The sequence below is a fragment of the Thunnus maccoyii genome, chromosome 3 (genome assembly GCF_910596095.1).
Source record: "Thunnus maccoyii chromosome 3, fThuMac1.1, whole genome shotgun sequence".
Taxonomy (NCBI): domain Eukaryota; kingdom Metazoa; phylum Chordata; class Actinopteri; order Scombriformes; family Scombridae; genus Thunnus; species Thunnus maccoyii.
In genome coordinates, this window is record NC_056535.1 from 17264244 (window position 1) to 17270806 (window position 6563).

At 36.7% G+C, this 6563-nt stretch overlaps 1 pseudogene; it reads right to left on the reverse strand.

The window, feature by feature from the left end:
* Window positions 1-1267: 1267 nt before the first annotated feature.
* LOC121891440 lies at window positions 1268-5900 on the reverse strand (annotated as a pseudogene).
* Window positions 5901-6563: the final 663 nt, after the last annotated feature.

The window sequence follows — 6563 nt, forward strand, 5'->3', positions numbered from 1 at the left end:
AGATCGCTGGAGAGGAAACTGCTCACCCGGGGAGTCATATTTATTGCACCTGTCCCTCAGACTTATTTTCTTTTGGCAACATTCGGTGTTGCTGGCTTTTCACCCTTATTTGGATTGTTGACCGCTGGGTCTCCCTCTGCAGAGTGCACAGTCTAGTCTGTATTTACTTTACTGTCCAGGACAGAACAGTCAGCTGGATGAGTTTAATGTTGACCTCAGACAACCTAATATTTAATGTCAAATTTACAGCAGTAAACCTCGTGTCTGTATTAAAAACGTTAGTTGTAGTAGTTGTTTCAATAAGCATCAACTTAACATTATACAGAACATGCTACATCTCTTTTTTTCATAGGACAGTGTAGCAACTTTGTGCAGCATTATTATTAAAAGTGATCTTTTTATATAGAGGTTGGTCCATCTCTCTAAAAGATGCTGCAGTGGGAAACCTCACCTGCAGCCCTGCAACTCCTCCACTGGATGAATGATTGAAGAGGTCTGCAGGGAAGTCCATGTTCCCTGTTTCAGTAGCTACTGTGTCACGTTACCATGTTTACCCACAATACAGGCAACATGAGCCAGGTGTGTGTATTTAACCATTTGGAAAGTGCAGCGCAACAATGCAGTATTGAATTCAGAGGTGAAAAGTATTTCATGAAATAGAAATAAAAGAGGCATGAGAGGGTTAATGATCAGTGTAAATGCACGCGCTTACATGGAAAAGAGCTGAGTGACGCACCCTGTTTGAGTATCAAATCACAGATTATAATTAGAACAATGCAGCAGCCTAAAGAAAATCTCAGATCACTGAACATCACAGATGCAGATGGCATTATAATGTAAGCCGGCGCCTGCTGACAATGAACGAGTGGCATTTGGTTCTGTGGTTTAAAGTCTGAATTCTAAGTAAGATGACTCATCCTTTCCTCATGCCCCTCCCAGGAGCCTCACATGAACGGTGAAGTGACTGCTGTGTGCTGTTTAGTGAGTCCTCTGCCATCTAGTGGCTGCCAAAACCCAGATCCATGCTGGAGTAAAACATTCAGATTGATTCTTGACAACAAAGACATGACTGAAATGTCTTAAAGGCAGCATTTTATTAGTTTCACTTCCAAACATTCATGCAAGATTATTTGTTTTGTAGTGAATATAAATAAATAAATAAATAAAAATAAATAATAATAAATAAAATCTGTTAATTTCTAAATGTCTCAGACTCTTCCAGGTTGACAAAGACCAGAACAGCTTCTGACAAGTTACTACAATCATTTTAAACTGCCAAGCTCTTCACATGGATCCAGGTGCCTGGTGCAAACCCTGTCCTGCACCCAGACACAGACTGGGATCAGAGTGAGAGTGAGCTAGGCCACAATCTGCTACCACTTTTACCTTACAAAGAGCTTATATGTTACAACCAGCAGTGGAAGAAGTATTCGGATCCTTTACTTCATTAAAGTACCAATACAGCAATGTAAAAATTCTCCATTATAAGTAAAAGTCCTGCATTGAAAATCCCACTTAAGTAAAAGTACATAAATATTATCAGCCTGATGTAGTTCAAGTATTGCAGTAAAAGTAGTGGTTTGGTCCCTCTGGCTGATATATTATTATATATGACATCATTAGATTATTATTACTGAAGCATCAGTGTTAGAGCAGCATGTTACTGTTGTAGCTGCTGGAGGTGGAGCTAGTTTGAACCACTTTATATACAGTTAACTAGTTTAGTCCAGTGGTTCCCAACCTAGGGGTCGGGCCCCTCCAAAGGGTCACCAGATAAATCTGAGGGGTTGTGAGATGATTAATGGGAGAGAAAAGAAGAAAAAACAAAGTTCTGATACACAAATCTGTTTTCAGTTTTTGGACTTTTTTCTAATCTTTGATTTTTGGTGAAATATTGGATCATTTTAACATTTATTGAAATGAAACCATGTCAGAAGTTTAGAGGGAAAAATCACTATTTTGTGGAGCTGTTAACAACTCATAGACATCTGAAATGTGATCCCAACTACACACTGCTTTTTGTAAGATGTCAAAAGCCAAAAAAGTTTGGAAACCAATGGTTTAATCTTTAACAATGTGTTGTATTTTAAAAGCTTGTTATATTATCCATCGTGTCAAATATTCATATGAAAAGTAACTAAAGCTGTCAGATAAATAAATACACTGGAGTAGAAAGTACAATATTTCCTCTGAAATGTAGTGAAGTGGAAGTATAAAGTAGCATAAAATGGAAATACTCTAGTGAAGTACAAATACCTCAAATTTGTACTGAAGAATAGTACATGAGTAAATGCGCTTAGTTACTTTCCAACACTGGTTACAACTACTGGTCTTTCTAATAGTTAATAAATCCTTTATTAAGCTATTAATCATTTAAGCTATTTCAAGACTTTTGGTTTGCCAGTTTGTTAAAAAAAAAATCCCTGGTTAATGTATTTCCTCCTCCAGCTTTGTCTTTTTGCTAACTCTTTAATTCATCAATAAGACTCTTAAACCAGCCACTTATTTCTGGAAAAGAGCTGCTGAGCACACATACTATGATCCATAGTGATCATGAATGTCAATAAAGGATTATGGATTTATCATTATGAAGTCTGCAGTTGTAAATGTTAAGTGGATTTTCATTTGGATAAACTGCAAATTGCTCGTATTAATGGATTATGACTGTTCTATAAAGTAAACATTGCTCTAACAATGTCTTAAATATTTATGGATTGATAAAGCTGTTAAATATTAACTATTAACCTTTATAAAGTATGCCTTATTGTTAAGTTTCTGTGCTTGAAATACAAACCTTTATAACGGAGGCTGATGGAGGAAGAGAGAAGCTGTTGCCATTGAGGTTGAAGACAATATCCGACAGAGATTTGTGTTGCGGCAGCTCACAGCAGCCTGTGAGATAAAGATGAAACATGTTACTGTTTCAAAACCCAGAACACTGCACTAAATATGTTTAATATTATGTTTACTAAGAGGAAAAACATCCGAAACACTCACATCACCATACTGGTCTGTGAATGATTAACCAACCATTAATGTTGTTAATGTTTTTGCTCGGGTCGATGATTAGAGAAGTGCTGAGTCATCCACTGCTTCACAACTCCCAGAGCAACAGTGTTCCCATTGATGGTGCTGCTGCAGCATAAAGGAAGTATCATTAAAAAATTAATATTACATAAATATATAAATATATATATATATATTATATATATAAATATATTACATAAATCATTAGCATCAAATGGAGGCATCGGACCTTCAAATAATGTGTTTAAAGTGGAGGGAAATTACATAGATTTATAGGGAAAAAAAGGTTCTTACCTCTGAATTTGGATGTTTCCAAAAGTTAATGGCACGATACAGAGCGGTCCAGTTAATGCTTCCACTGTAATATGAGGGATCTGTTCCCCCCAGAATTAACACACTGCCCTCTACAGAACTGGAGGCACAGAGATTTTTTTTTAAAACTGAATTATTCATATAAAACACTATGTTGTACATGAGATAGTAAATATTACCTTTGAGTCAGCGGTATTTTCATGTTCTTGACTCAAACAAGTTGTCACCTGCTCAGGTATACAGAGAACATGTGCTAGGGGATTCTGCTCTGGTTCCACATGTTGTCAGATTTACAGTAGGTGTGCCTCCATCAAGTGACATGCAAGGCCAGTTCAAGAATCCCATCCAGGCATACAGACCCCAGAAAAACTGTCTCTGTTTCAGTGAGGCCATAAACCTGGTGCTCCACGTTGTGGTCACTTATCTGACAGCAAACTGTCCATTTTATGGATTATGTGCTGCATGGTACATCAGATGTTTGTCAAGGATCTAATGTTGGCTTTGTGCCGGCCTGAAGAGTGGACGATCCTGAGCTGTTGAAATTCACATGACTGTCTAGTGACACAGAGAGAGTGAGGTGAAGCAACAGAGGAGAGAAAAAGGTTTCAAAAAAACCTTCACTTCTTACCAGGCACCCCTATTTTTGTGCACCTGCCCCAACATAATGTACCCAAAATAAAGAGGTTGCTGTTCATGACCGTGGTCTCATTTGAAAGGCAACTCTTTAAATTTTACAACCAAAAAGAATGGACGTAAGTGATCCTGAACCTGAGTTACGCTAAACTTCACTGCAGTTTTCATTTTGTGGTGTTGTGTGTAAAACTATATCTTAGCATATTAGTTTCTTAAAAACTCTGAGCACATTTCTTGTATACTACCAAATTACATAAGCCTTTCAAATAAATGTCCTAAGAATTAATAGTCACACAGCAGCTACTTTTAGGAAATTATTGAAAAAACCTAATAAAGTGTTTGACACACAAAACTACACACTGAATACTGAGTATTGTCTGTCTGTTAAGAGTGGGTTCTTACTAACTAATAACAATAACTTTTATTTATATAACACTTTTCAAACAAGTTTGAAAAGTGCTTCACAGACATAAAAACAGAGAACACACAGTGCAAAAACTTATTATTATTTGTACCAAATCGCACCACCCTTTCTGTAAAATGTCCTAAAAATAAACTGTCAAATACCTGAAAATTACTCAGGAAATTAGTATAAAATGAAGGGACCTGTAAAATAAAGGGTTACCGAATATGCACATGCTCATATTGGGGGAAATAACAAAAACTAAACATCTTCATTGTTAAATTCAACTAATTGATTATAACAGAGTTCTTACCAGACGCAGAGCTGCTGCAACTTGAGGAGGGAACCCAAAGGTCAGAGGAGCCGTTGTCAAAGAGCACTTTGAAGAACTAAGAATGTTATTTTTGCCCAGAATAAGATTATTCAGTTAGTTCATGTCTGTCATTGCACAGCGCAGATTAAACAGTGGTCACATGCAACTTACATCAGGGTCAAAGGTCATGGTTACCACATTCTGCTCATTCCTTGGCAGAAACTTTGCAGAAGAGTTGTATGGAAACTTCCTCCTGTACTCTTTAAAGAGGCCTCTCTCCTGCAGCAGCAGCCTGGCCGACTTTCCTCTCATCAAGGGAATCCTGCACGGACGCGGTCTCATTAACAACACATGGACTCACATCCATTATTTTAACAGAGTTTAGCAAACATCTGGAGGCCTTCTCGCAAACATTTCGAGAATACTTCAGACCTCATAACTAATCCTAAAAAGGAGTTTCAGACTGGGAGGGATTTAGTGGTGTAGAAAATAAACTACAGTGATCTGAGCCAGAAAAAGGTCAAGAACCAGCCTTGTCTCGGCGGGACAACGGGTTTGATCATGTTGTGTTCTTCAAAAATTGGCATTGATCGTTCAAGATTGAAGAAGTGTGACAGAACAGCTGGTCTCCTAGGCGACAATTTTCATTATATCAAACAAATACAAAAGTATTGATCAAAACACATACTGACATTTTGGGGTTTTCTGGGTTTCAGGATGAATTTTCTTCCTCCAATAGAGTATTTTAAACCTCATAAAAGTTCTCCTTACGCTACAAAACATCTAAGTTTTTACAGGTTATTTTGTTTATTATTGAGCCCAAAAATCTTTTCTTCAAAGAAGGGAACAAGTCTAATAATGGCATGAAATTGAGATCAAGATGATGGCACAACGGAAACTGCACTATAAAGTGTAATTACTGTATCTCACAATTGTTTTGCAGTGTAATTTCACCACTAAGTTGTCTCAAAGGCATCAAAGTCCTGACTTTTAACCTATCAGGATTTAATCATTTTTAAATTAAGAATGTATGATAGAAATCACCGTTCTGATCTAGAAAGCTTTGTTAGTACAGCTGCTGACACTGTGAAAAACATTTACACCACACAGTTCAAAACTAAGCATAGAAAAATATGAATTTGTGCTCTAAAGTCACTGCACATCTTACTCGGAGACAGCCAGTAATGCCAGCAATACAAAGGCAGACTTCATCATCTCCAAAGTGACCCTATGAACATCTCAGACAGGAGCAGGTCAGGTGTTTTTTATATGGAGGTCAAAACTGGTCTCAGCGCCTCCTTTTTAAAGTAACACTTATAACAACTGATAAGAAACCACTTTAAAAAGCCTCTAATGAGTGAATGAGTGAAACAAAAGGAGCCAAGTATGTTTCTCCTGATGCCCTCTAATCTAATGTCAATCAGTTTCAGTGTTAAGAATATAACGCAACAACTGGCAACCTTTCTGTCCACTTTTTTCAGTAATTTATCCAGATGAACCACTGAATGATAAAAAGATGTTGAATTTGTGTGAAGCCTCTAAGAATTACATTAATACTTTTCACAATTACAGGTGATAAATGCCTCAAATGCTTTTTGATAGACACATTAAAGATCTCATATGTTATTTTTGACCATATAGATTTAAGATATACAGCATTTATATACATAAACAAAGAAAATGTTTCATTCTCTTGCTTGTTTTACAAACCTCCTTTGGCTTTGAACAACATTAAACTCTTTGATTTAGTTGTCTTGATGTATTTTTGTGTATTAAAAGATGGATTCAGTAATCTTATGTCAAGCAGTGCAAAAACAACCAACTGAAAAAAATGCTTCTCAGTGTGTTTTAAGTCTTTGAGGTTATGAAAGATCA